A 12,650-nucleotide genomic window follows, 5' to 3' on the forward strand; every position below is an offset into this window, starting at 1 on the left:
AGCTGTACCCACATCCATTAGTTTCCACACACGAACCACTCCGTGTTTAAACAAAAAGCACCTTTGTGTCGTCTTGAGATTTTCTCCGCACCCGTTAAAAATATGCCCTTTAGTCTTAATCCTCCACCTAGGGAAAAACAGCTGCCAATCACCTTATCTATGTCCTCTGATGATTCTATAAACTCCTCAACCTTCCACACTCCAATGAAAAACATCCCATCCTATCCCAACCTGTCCTCCTAACTCAAGCCCTCAAGGCATTGGGGTGGGTAAAAGCTCAAAGGAAAGTTTTTCTAGGTTTGCGCTCCTTCCTGTGCTGTGATTTCAGATCTGGAGTCAGGCAGGGCTGCCCTCTCTCTCCTGCCTTGTTTGTGTGCTGCATAGAGCCGTTTGCCATGTCCATCAGGAAGGATGCGAGCCTGAGAGGGGTGACTATTCCTGGCAGCGGGGGCCTGCAGTTTAAGGCCTCCCTGTACATGGATGACGATGCCATTTTCTGCTCGGATCTGCTGTCCGTGCGCAGACTCATGTGCATTTGTAACGAGTTCGAACGGGCCTCGGGGGCCAAGGTAAACCGAGGCAAAAGCGAGGCCGTGCTCTTCGGGAACTGGGCCGACCAATCCTCGATCCCCTTCACTGTCAGGACCGACCACCTGAAGGTGCTGGGTATTTGGTTCAGGGGGGCTGGGGCGTGCGCCAAGTCTTGGGAGGAGCGTATCAGTAAAGTGAGGCAGAAACTGGGCAGATGGAAGCTACGGTCGCTCTCCATCGCGGGGAAAAAAACCTGATCATCAGGTGTGAGGCACTGTCATTGCTATTATACGTGGCACAGGTCTGGCCTATTCCCAGAACCTGTGCCGCTGCAGTCACCCGGGCCATCTTCCAGTTTATATGGAGTTCAAAGATGGACCTAGTCCGAAGGGACTCGCTATACAAAGATCTGGGAAACGGGGAAAAAACACACCCAATGCCACCCTCACCCTGATGGCCACCTTTGTGTGTGGCTGCATCAAGCTGTGCGTGGATCCCCGGTACGCAAACACCAAGTGTCACTACGTACTGAGGTTCTACCTGTCCCCGGTGTTGCGAAGGATGGGCCTGGCCTCGCTGCCGCGGAACGCTACGAGTAGTTGGACCGTTCTGTATCACCTGTCCTTCATGGAGAAGTTTATGAAGAAAAACACCTTTGACCACAAGTCCATCAGGAAGTGGTCAGCGCGTAGTGTCCTTGAGACTCTTCGGGAAGAGGAGAGGGCGGATCCTGTTGAGTGGTTCCCTGAGCAGACTGTCAAAGCCATTTGGCAGAATGCCTCATCGCCAGAACTTTCCAACAAGCACCAAGACATGGCTTGGCTGGTGGTGAGAAGGGCTCTGTCTGTGAGATCCTTTATGCACACCCGGACTCTCAGCCGCACCGCACGCTGCCCTCGGAGCGGCTGCGGGGGGGACGAGACTGTCACACCCCTCCTTCTGGAATGTGCCTATGCAGAGGAAGTCTGGAGAGGAATGCAGTGATATGTGTCGAGGTTCGTCCTGAGCAGCGCCGTAACGCGGGACTCCGTGCTCTATGGCCTGTTCCCCGGGACGCACACCGAGACAAACATCAACTGTGTCTGGAGGATCATCAACTCGGTGAAGGACGCTCTCTGGGCGGTCCGAAACCTGTTGATCTTCCAAGTGAAGGAGTTGACCCCGACTGAGCGTTGCAGACTGGCACATTCCAAGGTCCAGGACTACGTGTTGAGGGACGCGCTGAAGCTTGGGGCAGCTGCCGCCAAGGCGCGGTGGGGAAAGACCACCGTGTAACATCTGCCTGCCTAAAGAAGATCGGGGGCCCATGCAGTCATTTGGGCTCTGCTGACGCCTCAGCTAAATATATGGGCATATGAGTGAGAAATGTACAGACCGGTATATAACACTGATAATTGTGAGCTGTCTATGTAAATGTTGACATATGTATGGCAGGACCAAATGTACAGACCATCAAATTATTTTATGATTATTTTACGAATAAAGTATATTTTTGAAATTTAAAAAAAATGATTTCCAACACAAATCACCTGTAAACTCCAGGGGAAGGTTTTGAGTCAGTGTATGGAAAATAAAATGCGACAATAAACATTCAAATTTGATTATAATACCATGATCTAAAAATATCTCGAACCTTTAGAGCATACTGTTGGTTTTGTGGACTCCTTGACTGTGAATACTGGTCAGACCAGTTCTGCCATCTGTGGTTTCCTAACCGATACCTTTGTTATTTATTTACCCATGGGAGTTGGGCGTTGCTGCCTGGGACAGTGTTTATTGCCCATCCCTCATTGTACTTGAGAAGGTGGGGGGGGGGGGGAAGGTGTGAGCTGCCTCCTTGAATTGCTGCAGTCCATATGCTGTACTGTCTGTCTTGATATAACGTGCTAGTTCTGTTTGGATGTGCTCCTGCACTATAACAAAATAGTGTATTGGCAGCACCATTTAAATCAATGGGACCAGAATCCCCAATACAGGTAAGAAATATTTGCATTCTACAAGTAATGGTTTAAATTCTTCAATAGCGTTATAGTCAGTTTGCATTAAAGAAATGCGCGTTACAGCAGAAAAAACTGTGGATAGACCAGTCATGTTGTTTGCGAGAAAATTCCAGGATTTTGACCTAATAGCACTGAGGGAATGGCAATATATCCAAGTCAGGATGGTGAGTGGCTTTGCAGATGGTGCTCCCATGTATCACACTTCTAATTTGCACCTTGTAGATAGAGAACTGGAGGCAGTTTCTGATGAGTCACTGGACTCAAAGCCTTAACTCTTTCTTTTCACAGATGTTAAGTTTCTCCAGCAATTTATATTTTTGTTTGTCGTGAGGTCAAGTATGTTTTTTTTCCTTCCTTGTTGGTTCTGTCACACCTACTGCAGACCCAGACAAGCAACCAAGTGCTGAATGTATACAGTCAATGGGAGGGTCCTGGGGAGTGTTATAGAACAAAGAGATCTAGTGGTTCCTTGAAGGTAGAGTCACGGTAGACAGGGTTGTGAAGGAGGCTTGAATCGGTCAGAGCAGTGAGTTTGGAGATGGGACATCTTGTTGCAGCTGTAGAAGGTATTGATAAGGCTGCTTTTGGAGTACTGCATGCAGTTCTGGTCGCCCGACTATCGAAAGAATATTATTTAACAAGAAAGCTTGCAGGAAAGATTTACCAGGATGCTCCCTGGGCTAGAAGGTTTGAGCTGGGACCTTTCTCCCTGGAATGCAGGAGACTGAGGAGTGACCTTCCAGAGGTCTATAAAGTCATGAGAGGCATAGATAATGTAGATAGTCAACAGGTTTGCCCCAAGGTAAGGGAGTCTAAAACTAGAGGGCATAGGTTAAAGGTGAGGGGGGAAGGATACAAAAGGGTCTGGAGGGGAGAGTTTCACAAAAGGTGGTGAGTGCCTGGAAAAGGCTGCCAGGATAATGGTGGAGGCAAATACAATTGCCATTGTTAGAAACATTTGGACAGGTACGTGGATGGGATAGGTATCGAGAGAGATGGACCAGGCACAGACAAATGGGACCAGATTAGTTGTGAAACCTGGGCAGTGTGGACAAGTTGGGCTGAAGGTTCTGTTTCACTGTTGTAGACCTCTCTGACTTTTTAAGTTGACCAGCTCAGTCAGTTCTGGTGCTGTCCAGCCACACTCGGTGATGGGCATTGAGTCCTGCACCCAGAGTACATTCTGTGCCCTTGCCACCATCCGAGCTTGCTCCCCATGTTGCTCAGCATGGAGGAGTATAGAGTCAGCAGCTGGAGAAGGACAGTATGTCGTAGTCAGCAGGAGATTTCCTTACCCTTTTTGACCTGATGTGAGATATCATGGGGTCCAGAGTCGATGATCTCTCCTGGCTGTGTATACCTTTGTATCGCCACCTTTGTTTCAAGCTTTCAAATTACTTTCTTGTAGTTCGATCTTTTCAGTTTTCAGAAGCTGAGAGATAGTTTATAAGAATTGTAATACCAGATATTTTGACTGTCAAATGTACTTTTTGGCATTTTTTATGATCAATGTTCTTATCAAATGATGAGTTTCCATCTTGAATACTAATTACGATTAGGGTAGACATATTGGAGAAATGATCATCTGACATTGATCAGGACTATTGCAAGAATGCCAAGTTTCAAATAGGGCTTTGATTGCTTGGCAGGCCAACTGTGATTGGATGAAACAATACCATTGAGAAAGTAAAAAAATCACACAACACCAGGTTATAGTCCGACAGATTTAATTGGAAGCACACTAGCTTTCGGAGCGACGCTCCTTCATCAGGTGATAGTGGAGGGCTCGATCGTAACACAGAATTTATAGCAAAAATTTATAGTGTGATGTAACTGAAATTATACATTGAAAAATTGATTGTTAAGCATTTCATCTGTTAGAGTACCGTGATAGTTTCACTTCTTTCATGTGTAAATCGTAAATTCTGTGTTACGATTGAGCCTTCCACTAGCACCTGATGAAGGAATGTCTCTCCGAAAGCTAGTGTGCCTCCAATTAAACCTGTTGGACTATAACCTGGTGTTGTGTGAATTTTAACTTTATACACCCCAGTCCAACTCCAAATCGTTGAGTAAGTAACGAGACTTGCAGCCCTTCTGAAGCTCTAATATAACTCACAGAAGGTGCAAAGCTTGAACATGGTCCTTTTGTTTGCCAGGTCTGTAGGGAGGTTACTTCTCTGCTTTGCTGTCAGTGATTATTCAGTGCCAGGTCTGGCGCTGACCTGCTTTTAGTTATTTTTAATCAACCTGACCCGATTTGTTATAACACGTACTTGGGGCAATTGGGACTTGAACCTGGACCTTCAGGCTCAGAAATAGGGACAGTATCACTGTGTCATATGGACCTTCGAGTGGTATTTCTGGCCTGTGGGGAGGTTGTCGGTTTGCTCTCTAGCTGGTGGGTTTGTTTTCAGACTTTTTCCTCACCATGCCAGGTAACCTCAGTGAGCCTTTGATAAGGTGCTGGTGTTCTGACTTGCTTGCTATTTGTGTGTCTTGGTCTGTTGTGGTGGGTGATATAATTTCCAGTTCTGTTTCTGAGAGGTTGGTAAATAGGTTCCAAATTGATATGTTTGTTTGTGGTTTGAATGCCTGGCTTCTAGAAATTTCCGTGTGTGTCTTTGTTAAGCCTGTCCCAGGATGGATGTATTGTCTCAATCGAACTGATGTCCCTCTTCTTCTTTGTGTATGGATACCAGGGATAGTTGGTCAGTTGGTGCTCCTGTATCCTGGTGGCTAGTTTCCTGCCCATCTGTCTGATGTAGTGTTTGTTCCAGGCCTGTATAAAAGTACTTGACTGATGATCTTGTTAGTGTAACTGTTGGCATACTGGGCAGTACTTATGCAACACATCAGTCATGCAATCACAAAACAAGCCCATTCTTTCTTCAGACAAAAACAAGCACATTCAAACCTTTTATCCTTTTTCACCTCCACAGCCTGGCAACCCCTGATTCACTGTTGTGTTTCCATGGAAAGGTCTTGGCCAATTAGAATCAGCTTGCCATCCAATCAGCACCATTTTCTCATTTAATATAAATAGTTGTGATTGGTTGAAATTTGACTTTCTTGAGCTTGTCCTGATGCGTGTAACAGGGGAAAAAAAAATTGGCGATGTTTCTCTTTTCGAGTCATGTTCAAGTTTTGTAATACCAAATGACTTTTAACAAGTGCAGAGTTTGTCCAAAATAATTCTCGAGTATGTCCCCAGAATGCGCGTCATCCTTTTTAATTCAGGATTCTTTGATTGGTAAGTGCTAAGACAAGATTTATTAATAGTCACTAAATGCGTGCCTGTTCTTGCTGTTTATATGTAATGATGAGGATTGTATTCCCTGTGACATGCAGCAATTGTGGTTGATATGAAGATGTCTGATGTAAGTACAGAAAAATGGGATGGTTGTTTTGCTCTTGGCATCATTTTCCATCTGCCATCTTGGGTAGAGATAAAAGATCCCACACAAAGAACCAGGAATTGTCTGACCTTTTGGCCAACTTTCATTCCTCTTCCAATCCCACACAAGGTTACCACGCTATGTATGTGGCACGTGATAGTCTGACTTGTAGTGCTGACCTGCTGACCACATTTATTTGTTTCCTGTTGACAGGGTCTTGCTCTCACTTCAGAGACAATTCATTGGCAATGATGCACTTTGAAAGATTCTGAAGTGGCTATATCAAGGTAAGTTCGTTTTGTCTGTTTTCCTCTTGAGATCTTCATTCCATTAAATGAACAATTTGAAGCATACAATCTGAATTCTAATATGCATAAATGTTTTGAACAGCATAGCAAGAAACCTGAAATATTGACGCACTGAAGAAACACATTCATGAATCGTGAGGAGAATGTGCTCGGTGTGTGCAATTACTACTTTTTAATTGGAATAAACCAGGTTAATCAGGCATAGGGATACCTCCCATGATAATTCAGTGATCCAAAACAAGTTGCACAGATCTTGGAGTAGAGTGACTTTGCAACACTGTGGATGATCTGGGTGGTCATTTGTTGTGAGCTGGACATGTCCTACTTCTGTCACAGAGCCCTGCTCCTTCCTGAGCACCCTGTTCAATGTCTCTCAGTTACGGTGACCAGATGGCCCGGCTTTGCTCAGCAGGGCCAGTTTTTCACTGAAAGGCCCGCTGTCCCAACAGTTTTCTTCAAGTTGCTCAAACGTCTACATTTTCTAAACCCCCCCCCTCCACCTCTTCCCCTGGCTTTTGCACAGCATCAGTATCTGTATGCTTGTTGTTCCCCGAGACCCCTCTCCTTTAACCCACCATTAAAACGGAGACTATAGTTAAAGTGATGTCTTCAGTACCATGTCAACTCCAATATTTCCAAGTTCTGTATCAAACCTTAATGCTTACCATTTAAATCGACTATTTTCATTCTCCCCCTTTTCTGTCTCTTCGGTGCTAACTTCTTTATGTTCACAGTATCAATATGAAGGGGGCTGTTTTGAAATGTAGCTGAAAATGTGTTGCTGGAAAAGCGCAGCAGGTCAGGCATCCAAAGAGCAGGGGAATCGACGTTTCGGGCATGAGCCCTTCTTCAGGAATGATTCCTGAAGAAGGGCTCGTGCCCGAAACGTCAATTCTCCTGCTCTTCGGATGCTGCCTGACCTGCTGCGCTTTTCCAGCAACACATCTTTCAGCTCTGATCTCCAGCATCTGCAGTCCTCACTTTCTCCTGTTTTGAAATGTAGACAACTGAATCAAAGAAAACAAGGAATCCTTTCAATTCCCCACCTCCACACCCAGCTGCACTACTCCCCAGTGGTGCCAAACTGGTTTGACAGAAGAGAGCGCAGACTCCTTTCATGAGACTGGAAGTCAAACAATTGATGGAAGTGAGCTGAGTACTTGAATAGTTGGGACAGAACAGTGCACCTGCTACTAATTCTCATGGTTCAGCACTTGTCATTTAATTTGCAGTCGGTCTCCAATAATGTTTTGTTGCTTTAGGGCATCATAAGTATTCCTTGCTTTTAATTTGAAACTTTTAATGTTCATAGAATCCCTAACAGTGTGGAAGCAGGCCATTTGGCCCATCAAATCCACACCAACCCTCTAATAGCATCCATGTAACCCTGCATTTCCCAGGGCTCCTAGCATTCCTAGCTAATGCACCTAGCCTGCACATCCCTGGCCACTACGGGCAGTTTAGCATGGCCAATCCATCTAACCTGGACATCTTTGGGCTGTGGGAGGAAATCCACACAGACGTGGGGAGGCTGTAAAAACTCCACTCAGACAGTCACCCAAGGCTGGAGTCAAACCCAGGCCCCTCTCACTGCGAGACAGCAGTGCTCACCACTGAGCTACCATGTTGATTTTAATAGACACTGTTCATAGTTAGAGAATTATTCTACTGGTATTGAAGAATGATCAGGAAAGCTTGGATTTATTATAAATCATAGTCTTGTTATCATTCTTAATTTACCTATGCACTAATAAAACATGTTTTTTTTTCCCTGGCACGATGATATTTCACCAAACCATTTCTGGAAGCCACACAATTTTGTGGTTTTGTACAGGCAACCGATAATTGGTTGTGCTAATTGGGTTGTTGCAGTGTGGTAAGGGAGGATGAGGCAACTGTGGCTGACAAGGGATTGCATGGAAGCAAAAGAAAAAACATACAAGATGGTGAAGATGAGTGGGAAGCCAGAGGATTGGGAACCCTTCAAAAATCAGCAGAGAATATCTAAAATAGCAATGGGAAGAGGGGATAAATATGACAGTAAGCTAACAAGTAATGTAACATAATTGCAACAGTTATTTTTAGACATCTGAAAGGGTTTTAATAAAAAGGAAAGTGAACATTGGACCATTGGAAAATGAGGCTGTTGAATTAGCAATGGGAAAAGAAAGAAATGGCGGAGCCACGGAATAGGTACTTTGCATCAATTTTCACAGTGGATGACGCCAGAACTTCGAGAGTGGCCATCAGTCAGGAGCAGGTGCTGGGAAGCTGAAAGGTCTGAAGGAGGGTACATCAGTGGAGCAGATGGACTACACCCAGGATTTTGAAGGAGATAGCTAAGGAGATGGTGGAGGCATTGCTGGTGATCACTGGAGTCGGGGAGAGTCCCAGAGGATTAATGTAATCCATATTTAAGAAGGGAGAGAAGCAGAAGACGGGAGATGATAGGCCAGATATCCTGACCTTGGTCATTTGTAAGATTATAGAGTCCATTATTAAGGATGAGATTGTGGAGTACTTGAAAGTGCACAGGAAGGTAGGGCCGAGTCAGCTGCTTCAAGGGGAGATCTTGCCTGACAGATGTGTTAGAATTCTTTGAGTGGGTAACAAGCAAGTTAGACAAAGAAGACAAGCTCAGTTTGGATCTCCAGAAGGCCTTTGACAAAGTGCCACATAGGGGGCTGCTAAATAAAATAAGGGCCCATGGTGTTAGGGGCAAGGTACTTGCATGAGTAAAGGATTGGTTAAGTGGCAGAAGGCAGAGAGTGGGGATTAAAGGGGTCTTTTTCAGAATGGCAGCTAGTGACTAGTAGAGTTCCACAGGGTTCAGTGTTAGGACCACAACTATGCATGTTCTTCATGCCTGGACAAAGGAGCCGAGGGCATCGTTGCTAAGTTTGCAGGTAACACAAAGATAGCTGGAGGAGCAAGTAGTGTTGGAGGAATTGGGGAGGCTGCAGGACTTGGATGGGATAGGAGAGGTGGCAATGGAATACAATCTGGGAAAATAGGAGGTTATGCGTTTTGGTCAGAAGAATAAAGGATTAGATTATTTTCTAAACTGGGAAAGGCTTTGGAAATCTGAACCACAAAGGGACTTGGAGTTCCTAGATTCAGATTCTGTTAAGGTGAAACATGCATGTTCAATAGTAGGGCAAACACAGCTAAGAGGGATAGAGAACAAGAGGAGAGATGTACTGCTGAGGCTGTATAGAGGTCACATCAGACCACATTTGGAATATTGTGAGCAGTTTCGGGCCCTGTATCTAAGGAAGAACGTGCTGACCTTGGAAGGGGTCCAGATGGCATTCATAAGAATGATCTTGGGATGAAGGGCTTGGCATATAAGGAATAGTTGAGGACTGTGGGTCTGTACGTTGAGCTTATAATGTTAAGATGGGGATCTGATTTGAATACTGAGAGGCCTGGAAAGAGTGGATATGGAGAAGATGTTTCCACTAATAGGAGAAACTAAAACCCAAGGGCACAGATAGGTGTGTGTGCGCAACATCGATGCTCTGAGCTCATTCAAATGCTGCCATCTTCATCAGACCGGACAATCATCTTAACACCCACGTATGGCTATGAAGCATATGGCAGGTACAGACAGGATAGATTGAGTGATTCCTTAGAAGAGTATAAGGAAGTCGGACTATACTTAAGAGGGAAATCAGGAGGACAAAACGGGGACATGAGATAGCTTTGGCAAATAGAATTAAGGAGAATCCAAAGGGTTTTTACAAATATATTAAGGACAAAAGGGTAACTAGGGAGAGAATAGGGCCCCTGAAAGATCAGCAAGGCAGCCTTTGTGTGGAGCCACAGAAAATGGGGGAGATACGAAATGAATATTTTTGCATCAGTATTTACTGTGGAAAAGGATATGGAAGATATAGAAAGCAGGACTTATACACTTAATGGTAAGATCCTAGGGAGTGTTGCTGAACAAAGAGACCTTGGAGTGCAGGTTCATAGCTCCTTGAAAGTGGAGTCGCAGGTAGATAGGATAGTGAAGAAGGCGTTTGGTATGCTTTCCTTTATTGGTCAGAGTATTGAGTACAGGAGTTGGGAGGTCATGTTGCAACTGAACAGGACATTGGTTAGGCCACTGTTGGAATATTGTGTGCAATTCTGGTCTCCTTCCTATCGGAAAAATGTTGTGAAATTTGAAAGCATTCAGAAAAGATTTACAAGGGTGTTGCCAGGGTTGGAGGATCTGAGCTACAGGGAGAGGCTGAACAGACTGGGGCTGTTTTCCCGGGAGCATTGGATGCTGAGGGGTGACCTTATAGAGGTTTACAAAATTATGAGGGGCATGGATAGAGTAAATAGGCAAAGTCTTTTCCCTGGTGTCAGGGAGTCCAGAACTAGAGGGCATAGGTTTAGGGAGAGAGGGGAAAGATATAAAAGAGACCTAAGGGGCAAGTTTTTCACACAGAGGGTGGTACGTGTATGGAATGAGCTACCAGAGGATGTGGTGGAGGCTGGTACAATTGCAACATTTAAGAGGCATTTGGATGGGTGTATGAATAGGAAGGGGTTTGGAGGGATATGGGCCGGGTGCTGGCAGGTGAGGAGACTTTAGGAGAAAGTGAGGACTGCAGATGCTGGAGATCAGAGCTGAAAATGTGTTGCTGGAAAAACGCAGCAGGTCAGGCAGCATCAAAGGAGCAGGAGAATCAACGTTTCGGGCATGAGCCCTGCTTCTTCAGGATTGATTCCTGAAGAAGGGCTTATGCCCGAAACGTCGATTCTCCTGCTCCTTTGATGCCACCTAACCTGTTGCGTTTTTCCAGCAACACATTTTCAGGTGAAGAGACTTTGCCTATTTGCCCTATCCATGCCCCTTATGATTTTATAAACCTCTATAAGGTCACCCCTCAGCCTCCGACGCTCCAGGGAAAACAGCCCCAGCCTGTTCAGCCTCTCCCTGTAGCTCAAATCCTCCAACCCTGGCAACATCCTTGTAACTCTTTTCTGAAGTGAGTGTGATAAATTACAGAGTTCAGCTAGGGCTGCTGGGCATGGTGGTGATGGCCCAATATCTGAGCCAGAAAGTCCCAGGTTCAAGTGCCACCTGCTCCTCTAACGGTTGGATGAACACGTTGATTTAAAAATAAATCTGGGACAATGCCCTCCACTTTAAGTCAACCCATTGGACATCACCTCATTATAAGGCTGCCTTGCATAGTGTAACCTCCTTTGTTTGATGTTGTGAGCCATCTCCCTTGGTTCTGCTTCGAAATCCATTCTTATAACATGTTTTATCATGTGCTGTGTCCCTAATTTGACATTGCTTTTCAATCTCTCATGGCTGGGTCGAATGAAAAATACATCGTGTCCCCTTCACAAGGTAGACCCCTGTAGCCATAGTTAATTTCTGTTACATTCAGTAATTTCTGTTATCCAGGTTATTTCAGGTAGGATGGGCGGCACAGTGGTTCAGTGGTTAGCACTGCTGCCCCACAGCGCCAGGGACCTGGGTTCAATTCCCATCTCGGGCAACTGTCTGTGTGGAGTTTGCACATTCTCCCCGTGTCTGTGTGGGTTTCCTCCGGGTGCTCTGGTTTCCTCCCACAGTCAAAGATGTGCAGGTTAGGTGAATTGGCCATGCTAATTGCCCATAGTATTAGGTGCATTAGTCAGGGTTAAATGTAGGGGAATGGGTCAGTGTGGACTTGTCGGGCCGAAGGGCCTGTTTCTACACTGTAGGTAATCTAATCTAATCTAAAAACTCTGCACATGTATTTCTCTGTATTTCAACATGTACACTTCATTCTGGGCAAGAAAGGTCTGCAGGAACTCTGGATTTAATGTCATTTCCAATAGAATAGAATAACCATTTATTATCGTGTGTATTTTCACATTTAAAAAAAAGTGACAAGTTTTATAAGTTGGCATACCACAGCCCCTGTATTAATGACAAGTCATAGTTAAGAAAAAAAAGTAAAGATTAAGACAATGTTCATCCCACATCAGTTTCAATCTTCCAGCTCAGCACTGCCCTCATGACCTGTCCATCTTCCTTCCAACCTATCTGCTCCACCCTCCTCTCCAACCTGTTACCATTTCCCCTCCCTCCATCCACCTATCAGACTCTGTTACCTTCCCCCAACCCCCATCCCATTTATCTCTCCCCCTCACCCTATCCCGCCCCCGCCCTTGCCCACAAGCCTGATTCCTGATGAAGGGCTCTTGCCCTAAATGTCGATTTTCCTGCTCCACGGATGCTGCCTGACCTGCTGCGCTTTTTCAGCAACACATTCTCAACTCTGATGATCTGTAGCATCTGCAGTCCTCACTTTCTCCCCGATCAGTTTCCGTTCAGGGAAAGCCAGTTGAGATGATGAATGCTGAAATACCTGGAAGCTGCTGCCAGAGAAGAGTCCAGGCTGGGAGGAGACCGTCCC

The 12,650-nt window shown here is 45.4% G+C and overlaps 1 protein-coding gene across 4 annotated transcripts in view; it reads left to right on the forward strand.

Annotated features, from left to right (window-relative positions):
- The window catches only part of fhip1aa (FHF complex subunit HOOK interacting protein 1Aa), a 194,431-nt gene that overhangs the window by 43,182 nt on the left and 138,599 nt on the right, over positions 1-12,650 (forward strand). For 3 of the 4 annotated variants that reach the window (XM_060827424.1, XM_060827443.1, XM_060827452.1), the window contains exon 2: positions 6,143-6,216. The gene's annotated coding sequence lies outside the window, so the exon portion shown is untranslated. Of the gene's footprint in view, positions 1-2,402; positions 2,508-6,142; positions 6,217-12,650 lie in introns of those variants that run through there. The other variant, XM_060827433.1, reaches the window with a different exon arrangement.

This window comes from Hemiscyllium ocellatum, chromosome 1, assembly GCF_020745735.1.
Source record: "Hemiscyllium ocellatum isolate sHemOce1 chromosome 1, sHemOce1.pat.X.cur, whole genome shotgun sequence".
Classification (NCBI taxonomy): domain Eukaryota; kingdom Metazoa; phylum Chordata; class Chondrichthyes; order Orectolobiformes; family Hemiscylliidae; genus Hemiscyllium; species Hemiscyllium ocellatum.